Consider the following 15,433-nt stretch of genomic DNA (forward strand, 5'->3'; position numbering starts at 1 on the left):
TCACAAGGAAAATGACCCGGAAGCACTAGTCCCTGACACATGGCCCACATTTACCAAGGTCCTGCGCATTGTAACTTGCCAGTCTTGCAACAACTTTACTCAAGCACTGTTCTGTAAACCACTGTATATCTTGTCACCCAGCCCAGTGATTGTCTCTCTCCTACTCATTGCCAAATCCTGTCCCTCTGCACTGTCTGAAACATCAACCCCAGCATGTCAAAAGCATTTCCGTAACCCCTTGTGTTGGATCACAATGTAAGATGTCACTATAATGGACTCACAATCATGGACAATGTACAGATAGCACTACAGCACTTTTCAATAAATAGGACTTACACAACAAATCTGTCTCTGGGTAATGTGACATATCAACTGTGAAGTAGATAACTGAAGTGTGCCTATTGTCAAATTACGTAGCTTGTCAATACAACCGTCCTGATAATATGTAGCCAGAGAATTCTGCACAGTGCCCATGATTGCATCATACTCTGCCCATCCTGAGGGACAAATCTGATGAAGTGAGAAACCATACACCACCATGCTGTGTTGGACAGAAGAATGCTTCCTCAGGGGATAACTAAGTCATCAAATAGTAGCCTCAAAATGTTGTAAACATGCAAAAATAACACAATAAACATGCCACACTAATCTAAGTAATCGCTAAAAAAACTGCATAAATGAAGGTGTCTGAGTTAACATACAAATAGGTAATCATGCCGAACTGTGGCACAAATGATGTATGAGGGTCATGAAGATAAGAATACAAGATTGCCAATGAGAACTCATATTATAAGGGTGTGCATGATCATCACACTGCAGTCAGACCTAAAACTGTTTCTCCGATACCAAGTCTGGAAGACTTTGAAAACACACTTATCAACAGAAACACATTGGGATCCATATTAACTGTGATTGGTGGTTGCAACGAAGGGTCAACACTTTGCAAGGTAGCTCTGGGCTAGCTGCCAATCGTACAGCTCAGTTGGGATTTGTTTGTAGCATAGGACACAGATGTTATAGTACAAAATTGATGTACACTGAATCCAAACCCACGATCAAGTACCATTCAACACATACAATTAAGGGTTAACCAAATATTTATTAAATGCTAATCACAGATGAGGAAACTGAGGGAAAATTCTTACCTACCCTAATCTACCCTGACTACTCATTACCCACAAATGTCCCTAACTAACCTAAGCTACACTTACTTATCACATGTAACAAAATGTTCTAAACATCTACCCCCACCCCCTTATGAGGCGGGACACATGGAGTACAACACATACTAACCTAAACACATACTATACTATCCTATACAGATATATTTATTTGTGTTATTTTGTAGATTTTTTTTAAACACACAAGAACCCCAACATAGCCCCCCACCCACACATGTAATAAGTAAAAATAGAAACAAGCGGGACCCCCCACCCACTAACACTAACTAAACTAACAGCCTATACTAACATAACACTAAGCCCCCTAAGCCCACTAACTATAAGAACAAGGAAAGAGGAGGGAGGGGATGGAATCATGTCCATAGCAAAAAGACTAGAGGTTGGCCCTCCGGAGGGTCCTCTTAATGGACTTAACATGCTGTTTAATGTGCCGCACATCCCGGCTCAGGTGGCTCAACTTGCGCAGCACTTTGTCCATCTTACGATCCATTCGGTTGAAGGCTGCAGGGTCAACAGATGGAGCAGTGGCAGACTGGGTACCGGTGGAGGAGGTCTGTGTGGGTGTGGTGCCAGGCCTAGTGTGCTGTCCTGCACTGGTGGCAATGCTGGGGCCTGGAAGTCCAGCAGATATCGGACCAACAGTGGCAGCTGTGGGTGGGGCCACCTGGCTCGGATTGGTGGTTGTGCTGGTGGTGGCTGTGGTGGGCAAAGTAGGCCCACCCTGTGGGAAGGCTCTCCATGCTCCGGAGGCCCGTTCATGCCGATATCGCCGGGCCATCCTCCGGAACCCCGACTCCACCAGCAGGATGTGCTGATATCGCATGGCCCGGCGCTGAAAATCACGGACCTGGTCTGGAGTCATGTTAGCAGCTGTGAAGACAAATGAAGATATTCTACATTAGTAACTGCATTGTGTGAAATGGCACAGCAAGTTTATCAGACATTACATCTACTGTACTTGTAACAGCTCATATCACAATACAGATCAATGAATATCCATGAGGAAGTACATGGCAGGCCAGACTACAAAGGTCACATCACACATAGCACATCCATAACCTACAAGATGGGTAACAACTGGCTTTGACTTGCAATCTGAGTTCTGCCAGTTATCAGCTAAGAATCATGCTGCATATCCTCCGCCAAGACCTGGGCTACAAATGTCAGAGTACGGAAAGCAAAACTAAAGCCACATGGTCTGCAAGTTGTAACTGGACTTGCCAGTATAGTACCAAGTGCCAAACCTGAGTGTGTATACTAGGTTGCAACCAAACTGTCACTTATTCACATGTATGTGTAACATACTGGTAGCATCAGTACTAGGTACCCCATTCACAAACCCATGCCCGTGTTTCAGGGGGGGTGGATAAACAACTATGATTTGCCAACAACATGTACACCGAGGAGTGTATAGAAAACTCCACACATGTTAGTCTCTACAGACACACCACAGGTAAGGTCTATCTACAATTAGGAGTCAGCAAACCCTAGAGCACTCATAGGGTCAGACATGTCAAATGCAGAACTTGGTACACAACATATACTTCCAGTGAGGCCTGACTTACATCAGACACAGAGTTGCTAGAACACCCATGATCATGAATTGCATGCACACCTAGGCCATTGCACTCAAGTTCCACATACTTGTAGCACTACATGTGGAAGTACATGCTGCTGGGAGGTTCTTCCTACTGTCTCAAAATTACGTAGGTAAATAGGGAAGCAGATGTCTATTGGAAAGCAATTTGCTGTACCAATCTTAGAAAATGTGGGTCTGACAGGCTGACTAAATCGGGGCTGACTTCCAGTGCGACTCTTGGTGATACAAGTGTCATCCACATGACTAACCTCTGTACTCACAGTGGGGCCTACAGGATTGGCCTACAATCCCTACATGATACCATTGGATACCCATTGGCCAACTCAAAACATGTGAGAAACTGTATTCCCACTCATGGAACAAGAGAAAAGCTTGCCCAACGCATCACACCTTGCTATGCGTCCTACTCACACGAGTCCATAACCAGCAAACACAACACATAACAGACATATCAACACTTACTGGAGTGGTCGGGGTCCTCAAATGTCGCCACCTCTCCCACAGTGTAGGGTGCCAGTCCACCTGTAAGGTATGGAAGGAAGAAATGTGCTCAAAATCTGTGCACAGCACAACAATTTCATAAACATATACAATGTGTAGGCTGAATAAGGAAATGGCAGCCATTCAGACATGATGGTACTGCATCTGATATATCACGGCCAACTTGTACATAGCATGGGTCTCCTGTGACAGTTACACACATATCTGCACACATACATTGGCCATAACTATCATGTGGTTGCAAATATGCCCCGTAATTGGTGAGCAGTAAAAAATATGGAGTGTAATCGTCTCATCATTTGCATCCAAGAGAGATATCCAAAGCCTGGTTACTTGAGGTCTGCATTACCAGTCAAGCATGCCTTGTGGCCATGACACATTTATTACACATAGGTCCAATGTACAGAGGGAGGGGCAGGGACTTTTGTAAGCCATCCTTTTGTTACAGTTTTTTCAATTGATGTGGCCCAGCTATGGTTATTTGCACCAACCATGGAGATGTGAAGCCATGTGCATACACTTGGACTGCCATGCATATTTGGATTGTGGCACAACTAACTCCAACAAACATTCTAAGATGTTAGCTGAGGGCACCTTACACCTTTTCACGATGTTTTCAAATACAGAACTGACAATTATCCAAAAAGATCAAGGAACACAATAATCCCAAACATTCATAGTACTTCCGTGAACCCTTTCCTTCCACACTCACCAGAATCACATGAGACATATGTCTGAGCCACTTTGATATTATCAATTGACGTGAAGCCTGCACTCATTTTCTGCATCATTTATTGATTCTAAAGTCAGTCTAGCAATTGCGTCAACAAAGTTGGCCTAAATGTTGGTACATCTGTACTTCTCTGTCAATAGTACCCTATATAGACATGATTGGCTCCTATTTTGTTAGCTTTTCTGACAAAAAGGCTGCACCAAATTCCTTCATGGAAAAGTAACCTGTAAATTTGCTGAGCAAGTGCTACCTGACAGCTAGCAATTGTGATCCTTGCCATAGTGCATCAATGATCCCTTTATATTTCCCCAGCATTACACACAGTCAGCAAGTTAGCTGGCAGACATTGTACTAATCCCCTCATGTCACTACAGAGCATTTAATCGTGCACATTAACATGATTCGTACTCACCAACAGTGCCACCAATCATGATTCCCAGGTGGTCAAAGAGATCCTGCTCCCTGGTGATGAGGTCAGCCCACCGGTGCTTCAGCTGGTGGTCACTCCTCTGGCTGGCATACACACGCTGCAGGTGATGCAGCACCTTTCCCCACCAGATTCTGAGCGCCTCTGTTGGATACCCCTGTATCATGAGCGGCAAGAAATGCGTCACAAGCCAAATGTACCCCCCCCAACTCCTCTTCCCCCATCCTACCAAGACGTGGCCTACCAGACATACTTGGAAGTGAAAGGGAATAGGGGTAAAAGAAATTGAAAGGGGAGAAGGGGAAAGTAGGGGTACAAAAACAGATAAAAAGTAAACCTAAACACTAAAAGAGCCCAACTATCCCCAAACTAACACTACCCACAACAGACTCCCACAAACAACAAAAACACAAGATAAATGGACAAATGTAGACAAAACACAGTAGTACAGTATACAGCTACAATTTTTATTTCACAAATTGACAATAGAGATATCACACAGGACAAAAACAGCACAAAATCTCTGGACAACACTCTCTACACAGCCACACAGTCTAGAAGGATCATAGACTGCAAAGCGAAAGTGAAAGTACACCCACTGTGCATGATCTGTAAACAGGATATCCTATTACATCACTTCCTGTATGAAAAGTCCCGCCTTTTTCGCGTTATGCGTCATTTTTTGTTTACCAAAACTGTATTTGTGTCATTTTTTTTTACGCACAGAAGTGAAATTTAACCCGCATCCACATAATAGTACATGGACTGTACAAATATCTGGATGAAGGCAAAATTTCACTCCTGTGCTTAATTTTTTTTAACGCAAATACAGTTTTGGTTATCAAAAAATGACGCATAACGCTAGGGACGTGAAAATTCCAGTGCATTAACTGGTTTGGGGCATTTTTACTTGTTTTTTGGTTATGTTACATTTGGGACACATCAGAGATAGGCTGATTGACGACAGTATGGTGTTGATGGTGTATGTTCACATGTGTGACATCATACTGCAGTGGACCATGATCGGCTACTCCCTTCACAGTATTTTTACGGTTGGCTGACGCAATAGTTGGTCATAAGTGTGGCCTACATATATGTGTTGCACAAATTGTGCATGTTTGGCATAAGGAGAGGATAGCAATGTGACACACATATGTACAATACCTAAATGCCTTTGGCTCAAATTATGTGCTTTGGCAACTAATGTATTTGTTGACCAAGTGTGTGTGTATCACATGAAGCATATTTGTACATATGCTTGTATGAATGTGACGTCCATGTGTCCAATCCTTAGATACAAGTCATATTGGAAATGAACGAGGGCATGTGTTAGTCATACATGTAACAACACCAGTAGAGTGGACTTCCAAGTTTTAGGGTCACGTAGACACCACATGTGACATAGCATGCAGCAGATGGATGGCAGACGCTTGTTCATGTCAATGGTCCACATTTTCTACGTCCTATGTCCTACAGTATAGGGAAGAGCTTCCTAGGCACTACTTGGTGAATCCCACAGTGAGTCATACACGTGCATTGAGGAAGTGGGTACCATGTTGTTTGCACAGACAGACAAGGGTGAATCTCAAATGTATGACGACACCACGGTTGAGGCCATAGAAGTGAGCCCCAACTATCAAGTGGCTTTGGCGTACCAGCATACAAGACAGCACGTGTCCACTTATTTCCAGTGATCAATTGCACATAGGTGTCTTGTTCATGTGTGTGGTCCAATGATGATCCTGTATATTTTTTGGGGTGTAATTTGTCACAGTTCGGTCCAGGACTCATCATGAGTCAGTGGCAGCTATTCCTGTATCTACTGAGTATCCTTGGTTGATCAATGTGAGTAAAGGGGATGTGGACATGCGAAGCAACATGTGGATGGTCCCACCCTGTCACTAAAGACGTGTAATGAGACAGTCAACAGGGCAACCTTGGTGTGCTGAGTGAGATAATGTCTCAGGTGTCATGTTCCGGCAGGTGTCATTACAACATTTGTACACAGGTTGGCCTCTGCATTTCCCACTGCATCTGGGAACATCATAGCCTCTGTGCTGATTATTCTTGCAGCTATTCACCACACAAGGCCCATCACTATGTTGTGCACACTGTGATTCTGTGTGTGAACTGTCATGGTCCTGACATTTGTGTATTATTCATGGACATTATCAGAGGTTGCTGGTTGTGCTGAAAGCTCCGTACCCAATCCCTGCCTACAGCCCTGAGACACTGTCACACTTTGTCATTCATGCATAAATGCAATCCAGACAAGGGATGGGCCATGAATTTTGCTTTTCCAAGAGGATGTAACTCAAATGGTACAGTTAAAAGGCAGATGATGCTATACAATGTATTTGTGTATGCATTGAAGAAGCCCATGTCCAATACCCCCTGATGAATGAGAGGTTTGCTAACGCAAGTGTGGTACATATATAGACACAGGGATACTTTAGTGTGACGCACAGACAGTTGCCAGTCAGGCTGACAGAATGCAAGGTGATTCAGGATCCAGCTACTTGACAAGTTACATAATCAATGGTCTGACTAAGACTGTTTGGAGGACAAACTAGAGAGGTGACATGTCAAACTGTGTATGTCCTGTGTTTTTGAAGGTGACAAATGAACCCAGTGGCTGTGTTACACGGCTTAATTAGTATCAATGCTTAACGGTGTATTTGACATAATGGCAACTTCTATGCTGTTCCAGGCATCAGCAGGGGCAGTGCTTGTTGAAATGGGTGGTGTGCATGGAGGTGTGGGCTGCATCTGTTTCTCACCAGTCCTGTAGGTGAGACTTGCATTCTAAGGGCCAACAGACATTGGAAGCAATCTACATGTGCTAACAGGGCTTTGAAACTAGAAGACAGTGTATACATTGACCTGACGTCCTTGCAGTCAGATGTTCTATGACAATGGCATACCATAGGAAAGGGTGTAGCACAATGGTTTGCTAATGTTGGTCTGAGTGTGTAGAGGAGGGAATATCAGGGTACACATCTTGGTATTCCAGGGACCTCTTCCGACAGGTGGGTTGTGACCAGGTGCATGGGTGTGTCAGGAGTTAGGAAATGGGCTGACATGTACATGGAATGTAATGTGTGCATTGCTGCTCATATGTGTGACACTTGTGCTGTCTCTGTTCTTCTTCTATGGGACTCTGGTCCCAGATATTCCTTGCGAATATTGGATGCAGTTGGACTTACTGCTGTCAAGGGTCTGGTCAGGCATTCCTGTTACTGATGCCAAAGCACATTGACTGCCTCATGTATGAGGCTTGTTTTCCCCTTATTGAGTGATGGTGTCTTAGTTGTGTGCCATATGCTGCGTTGGACCTTGATTTCAACATGTATGTGTGAAATAGTTGCGGTCCTCTGATATTGGCCTTCAAAGGAGAAATGTACATGAGATATGTCATTAAGAGTGTGTGTGTATGTGACCATTGTATGTTAGGCTTCACATTAGCTCTGGGATTTTCTGTGTCCTACTCAGTATCTCAGCAATGCTCCATGAGGCAACACTCTTATTCTGATAAGTAGAGATGAAGGTGTGGAAAAAGGAATAGCCAGACCATGATATGGTGATTAGAATAGGTGTTTATTTAAATTTGTTAACTAAAGTGGTGAAGGTGATCATATTCAAAGAAATTATTGACGATCTGTTGCTGCCTGCGTATACCAGCGGCCATGTTCTGTAGTTCCCCCTCCTGTTGCAGGCCAGCATCCTCCTCTTCCTCCTCTTAAGGCATTTGTGGCTCGGGTTTCAGGAGGGGAATGTTTCTTTTGATGCAAATGTTGTGCAATATTGCACATGTTAGGATGATCCTACAGGCCATCTCCGGGGAATATAGGAGGCTACCACCAGTGATGTTGAGGCACCGGAACCTTGACTTGAGGATGCCGAAGGTCCTCTCGACAATGCTGCGTGTCCTCCTAAGGGCGTCGTTGTAGGCACGCTCTGCAGCAGTACTTGGGATGCCAAATGGTGTCATAATCCATGGCTGGATGCCATACCCCTGATCAGCTGCAAGAGAAAATTATTGGGATCATGTTGATGTTGCTGGCACTATTGAAAAGACCTTTCATGGCAGTAGTTGTCTTGTGTTGTCTGTGACTCTTTTGTGTAATCATGTGGCATCCTATGCTTGTAGGATGTACCATCTGCATTGTGTTGTTTCCTTGGCTGAACAAGTGTTTGTCTGCTAACCGTTTGTCAGCAGTATGTTTTGGGATTTGCAGTACAGTGTGCCCTCCCTAGCATTGTGACTTGTAATACAGGTGTCCGTGTGTCTTCACTGGGGGTGAGATGGTAGTTCCATGCACAGTTAAAATTGACAGTGTTGTTAACACGTTCATATCAATGTACCCTGGACATCCCATACCTTTAGACTTAGGCAATGGATTAATGTAAAGGTCATTGGGGCACTTACATTTTGCAAGGTGACATTTGGGCAACCCACTCCACACGTTGTGATCTTTGACGTCTTAACATTAGGTTGTACAGTAATTTCCGATGTGTGACAGGTTCAATGGTGAGCTAAGAAACATGGCTAGCGATGTCATGACCTCAGTATGTTCCTGTTCACATGTTGCTGTTGTGGTGTATGTGTTGTGTGTCCTAGAGGGTTGCTGTGCAGTGTGTATATAAGTAGGTTTTTGTATTTACCAACAAGTAGTCCATTGCCATACCGTCCATCCTGGAAGTGTTTATTGATGGTGCAGTGACGGAAGATGTATGAGTCATGGACACTCCCAGGATATTTAGCCACGATGTTGGTGATCAATCCCTGGTGATCGACTATGGCCTGCACGTTGATGGAATGTGTGTGCTTCCTGTTGCGGTAGAGGTGTTCAGTTGCAGCAGGTGGCACAAGGCGTACATGTGTGCAGTCGATTGCACCAAGGACGTGTGGGAAGCCACTGATGAGGTAGAACTCCTATTTTTTTTCCTGCTGCTTCTGCAGTGTGTTAGGAAAGCAGATGTGGCGGGGTGTCAGTCGAATGATGGAATCCAGTACTTTGGGCAAAAAAGCGGAAAATGATGGTTGTGATATTGTGCCAACCAGGGCACCAGTTGCTTGGAAAGAGCCACTTGCCAGCATATGAAGTACAGCAAGCAGCTTGGTTTCTGTTGGGATGGTGCGGGGTGTCACCAAAGTGGGGGCCAACTGCGGTTCAATGTTGCACAGCAGCTGCTGAATGGCCTGCCAGTTCAACCGGTACCTCTGGATGATGTTGTGTTCCCTGAGGCCCTGAAGGGTGGTTCTGGGGTGGAATATCCTCTCCTGCCTTCTGCGCTGCCTTTGGGGTCCTTGCTGTTGTTGTTGTAGCTGCTGGGCTCTGCGTCTGCGTGCACGCTGGATTAGGATCACCTCCATGGCTCCCTGTTGCTGCTCTGCTGCTCTGCTGTTTGTTCTGTGTGTTCTGATTAAATACAGGTGTGTTTGCCCCATTTTAATGCCTGCCCTGACCCAGGCGTTAATTTTTGATGCAAATCGGGCTGTGCGTCATTTTCTGGCTCCGCCTCTTGGCCCTGAGTCATTTTTGCCAGAAAGCATAAATACGACGCACGGGCGTTTAAGCCATTTTTTGGACGGGAACGCCTACCTTGCATATAATTAACGCAAGGCCGGTTGCCGCATCCAAAAAATTACGCACACGGCGGAATTTTGTCGCCCGTGGGAGTCAAAGTTTAAATACGGGTGCATTCTTTGCGCTGATTGTGCGTCAAAATGTTTGACGCACAATAGGCGCAGACGGAGTATAAATATGCCCCTGAGTTCTTTAGAAGTTGTTAGAAAGTTCTAAAAATGGTGCTGTAGGTGAACACTGCCGCTGTTCTCTGGAGTTTCTTGGTCCTTCGGATTTCAGGGCAGTCTTCTGAGGCTTCAGAGGTTGCTGGTCCCTGTCGGATGTGTCCCTGTTACAGTTTTCTTTGAGTCGGGAGACAGGCCCGTAGGGCTGGGGCCAAAGCAGTTGTCGTCTCAGTCGTCTATGCAGGTCTTTCAGGTCAGCAGTCCTTCTTGTTTCAGGTTGCAGGAATCTGATTTCCTGGGTTCAGGGTCAACCCTAAATGCTCAATTTAGGGGTTTGGTTAGGTCTCGGGGGCAGTAGCCAATGTCAGGACTAAGGCCATGCGCGGTCCAGGTCTCTCCCGATACTCCGCTGCACGACTCTGCGGCTCTTTATATGCACCACTTGTCAACCCCTCTTGTTCCAAAGGTGTCCATCAGCGTCATCTGCCCTGTGGCAAAGCTCATAGAGCTGCAGGTTCAGGACATTGGTGGACAAGATACACTTATCAGTGCTATTCCATGAAGGGACTACAATTCCCATGTTTTTAGAGGCAGCAGCCATCTTAGGGTGTGGCAGGCTTATAAAGCCCAGCCAACCCCAAGCATGTTGCTCACAATTGTGAAGTCTTCGATGCAGTCAGACCTCATGGGGGTTTGCTCTGAAGAAGAGCAGAATTCCTGCGGAGCAGATTGGCAGTATCTCAGAGTATCCCGTTTCCATGGTGGATTCAGATACGAGTAGGTCGTACTCGTAGCGGTAAGGTCTTGATGAGCCCAATCTAGAAGTGAATTGATACTTCCAAAGGTAAAGCGCCCCTACGAGCAAAGCGTTTCAGGCCATATTAATAAAGCGACCCAGACACAACATTCAAAGCGCTTCAGTTCACAGGAGTAAAGGGTACCTGGCTCGATATTCGAAGCGCTTCAGTTCACAGGAGTAAAGCGCACCTGGCTCAATATTCAAAGCGCTTCAATTCACAGGAGTAAAGCGCACCTGGCTCGATATTCAAAATGATTCAGTTTACAGGAGTAAAGTGCACCTTGCTCGATATTCAAAGCGCTTCAGTTCACAGGAGTAAAGCGCACATGGCTTGATATTCAAAGCGCTCCATTTCACAGGAGTAAAGCGCACCTGGCTCGATATTCAAAGCGCTTCAGTTCACAGGAGTAAAGCCACTTGGCTAGGTATTCAAAGCGCTTCAGTTCCCATGAGTAAAGCGCCCTTGGTACGACATTTAAAGTGCTTCAGTTCACAGAAGTAAAGCACCCTTGGCACAGAAAGCAAAGCGCTTCAGTTCACATGAGTAAGGCGCCCTTGGCACAGCATTCAAATCGCTTCAGTTCACAGGAAGTAAAGCGCCCTTTGCACGGAAAGCAAAGCGCTTCAGTTCCCATGAGTAAGGAGCCCTTGGCACAGCATTCAATGCGCTTCAGTTCACAGGAAGTAAAGCGCCCTTGACACAGCATTCAAAGCGCTTCAGTTCAAAGGAAGTAAAGCGCCCTTGGCACAGCATTCAAAGCGCTCCAGTTCACAGGAAGTAAAGCGCCCTTGGCACAGAAATCAAAGCGCTTCAGTTCACATGAGTAAAGCGCCCTAGGAGAAATAATCAAAGCTTTTCAGTTTACATGAGTAAAACTTTCAGGCCTAGATGGCAAATGTTAAAATGTTTCAAAGATAAGCAAATCATAGTTTCATTGTTTTTGGAAGCATAATATGTGAGATACATATTTAAGTCTTTGAGGATATGTGAGATACATATTTAAATCTTTGATGATATGTGAGATACATATTTAAGTCTGTGAATTTCTATACTGAGATCAAATGTTTTATGTTTATGAATGTATAGTAGATGCATGATTGATACGCAGAGTATATCCATAGTCTAAGGCTCTTGCCTTCTCAAGGTTCAGAGGTCTCAGTTCTTTCTTGTTCCATGATTCAGAGAAGGACCACGCCCAGTTTTTTGCCTAAAGCTCATGCCATCCTGCGGTATAATGATTTTACTAATTGTTCTTGTTTCATGATTCAGAGAAGGGCCACGCCCAGTTTTTTGCCTAAAGCTCATGCCATCCTGAGGTTTCATGATTTTACTAATTGTTCTTGTTCCATGATTCAGAGAAGGACCATGCCCAGTTTTGTCTAAGGCTCATTACATTCTGAAGTATCATGATTCTACCAATTGTTCTTGTGCCATGATTTACAGAAGGGCCATGCCCTATCCACGGAGACACCTTTGTCTATTCCATAAGGGTCTCAACTCATGCATCTACAGAGATGCCTTTGTCTATTCCATAAGGGTCTCAACATTTGCATCTACGGAGATGTCTTTGTTTATTCCATAAGGGCCTCAACTCTTGCATCCAGGGGGACGCCTTTGTCTATTCCATAAGGGTCTCAACACTTACATTCATAGAGACGCCTTTGTATATTCCATAAGGGTCTCAACACTTGCATCCACAGAGACGCCTTTGTCTATTCCGTAAGGGTGTCAACACTTGCATCCACGGAGACGTCTTTGTATATTCCATAACAGTCTCAACACTTGCATCCACGGGACGCCTTTGTTTATTCCATAAGGGTCTCAACTCTTGCATCCACGGAGACGCCTTTGTCTATTCCATAAGGGTCTCAACACTTACATCCATGGAGATGCCTTTGTATATTCCATAAGGGTCTCAACACTAGCATCAACGGAGACGCCTTTGTCTATTCCATAAGGGTCTCAACTCTTGCATCCACGGAGTCGCCTTTGTCTATTCCATAAGGGTCTCAACACTTGCATTCACGGAGACACCTTTGTCTATTCCATAAGGGTCTCAACTCTTGCATCCACAAAGACGCCTTTGTCTATTCCATAAGGGTCTCAACACTTGCATCCCCGGAGACACCTTTGTATATTCCATAAGGGTCTCAACACTTGCATCCACGGAGACGCCTTTGTCTATTCCATAAGGGTCTCAACTCTTGCATCCCCGGAGACGCCTTTGTCTATTCCATAAGGGTCTCAACACTTGCATTCACGGAGACACCTTTGTCTATTCCATAACGTTCTCAACTCTTGCATCCACGGAGACGCCTTTGTCTATTCCGTAAGGGTCTCAAAACTTGCATCCACGGAGACGCCTTTGTATTTTTCCATAACAGTCTCAACACTTGCATCCACGGGATGCCTTTGTCAATTCCATAAGGGTCTCAACTCTTGCATCCATGGAAACGCCTTTGTCTATTCCATAAGGGTCTCAACTCTTGCATCCAGGGGGATGCCTTTGTCTATTCCATAAGGGTCTCAACACTTACATCGACGGAGACACCTTTGTCTATTCCATAATGGTCTCAACTATTGCATCTTCGGAGATGCCTTTGTCTATTCCATAAGGGTCTCAACATTTGCATCTACGGAGACGCCTTTGTCTATTCCATAAGGGTCTCAACTCTTGCATCCAGGGGGACGCCTTTGTCTATTCCATAAGGGTCTCAACTCTTGCATCCACGGAGACGCCTTTGTCTATTCCATAAGGGTCTCAACACTTGCATCCCTGGAGACGCCTTTGTATATTCCACAAGGGTCTCAACACTTGCATCCACGGAGACGCCTTTGTCTATTCCATAAGGGTCTCAACTCTTGCATCCACAGAGACGCCTTTGTCTATTCCATAAGGGTCTCAACACTTGCATTCACGGAGACACCTTTGTCTATTCCATAAGGTTCTCAACTCTTGCATCCACGGAGATGCCTTTGTCTATTCCGTAAGGGTCTCAACACTTGCATCCACGGAGACGCCTTTGTATATTCCATAACAGTCTCAACACTTGCATCCACGGGACGCCTTTGTCTATTCCATAAGGATCTCAACTCTTGCATCCATGGAAACGCCTTTGTCTATTCCATAAGGGTCTCAACAGTTGCATCCACTGAGACCCCTTTGTCTATTCCATAAGGGTCTCAACTCTTGCATCCACGGAGACGCCTTTGTCTATTCCATAAGAGTCTCAACTCTTGCATTCACTGAGTTGCCTTTGTCTATTCTATAAGGGTCTTAACACTTGCATCCACGGAGACACCTTTGTCTATTCCATAAGGGTCTCAACTCTTGCATCCACGGAGATGACTTAGTCTATTCCATAAGGGTCTTACCACTTGCATTCACGGAGATGCCTTTGTCTATTCATAAGGGTCTCAACACTTGCATTCACGGAGACACCTTTGTCCAAGTGTATAATTGCATGTTAATGCTGTTATGAACAAGTATATACATATATGCTTAACCATTTTTCCTTTTCAGATCTCTCTCCCCGCAGTTACCTATCCTAATTTCCCTTACCCCCGCTTGGCTTCATCAATACTCAGTGTTCTATAACTTTCTGAGTTGGTGACACCAGGAGGTGGGCCATTTGGTCTATGGCATGCAGATCCCGAGGAAAGGGCACTGTGACAGGCTACTGTCATTGAGGATGGCTACACACTCCTTGTGCCTCCTCCCTGAGGTGAGGGGGGCACATCCCTATTGGGGGAATCCTCCAAAATCAAGCTGGAGGATTTCTAAAGTCATGGGTCACCTCAGCTCAGGACACCTTAGGGGCAGTCCTGACTGGTGGGCGACTCCTCCTTGTTTTTCTCATTATCTCCCCTGGACTTGCCGCCAAAAGTGGGGGCTGTGTCCAGGGAGTGGGCATCTCCACTAGCTGGAGTGCCCTGGGGCTCACTGCTAGGTGTTACAGTTCCTGCAGGGGGAGGTATGAAGCACCTCCACCCAGAGCAGGCTTTGTTTCTGGCTTCAGAGGGCACAAAGGCCAGCACTGAAGCATTGGGTAAAATAATCTCTAAGATGCCCTCTGTGTGCACTGGCATCAGTGTGGGTTTATTATTCTGAGAAGTTTGATAGCAAACTTCCCAGTATTCAGTGTAGCCATTTTGGAGCTCTGGAGTTCGTTGTGGAGTTCGTTTTTGACAAACTCCCAGACCATATACTTAATTTTGCCACACTATCCTTACAATGTCTAAGAATAGACTTAGACACTGTAGGGGCATATTGCTCATGCAGCTATGCCCTCACCTGTGGTATAGTGCACCCTGCCTTACAGGCCTGCTAGAGGGGTGACTTATCTATGTAACAGGCAGTATTTTGGGTGCATGGCATCCTGAGGGGGATGCCATGTCAACTTTGCCTTTTTCTCCCCACCAACACACACAATCTG

This window comes from Pleurodeles waltl, chromosome 12, assembly GCF_031143425.1.
Source record: "Pleurodeles waltl isolate 20211129_DDA chromosome 12, aPleWal1.hap1.20221129, whole genome shotgun sequence".
NCBI classification, from domain to species: Eukaryota; Metazoa; Chordata; class Amphibia; order Caudata; family Salamandridae; genus Pleurodeles; species Pleurodeles waltl.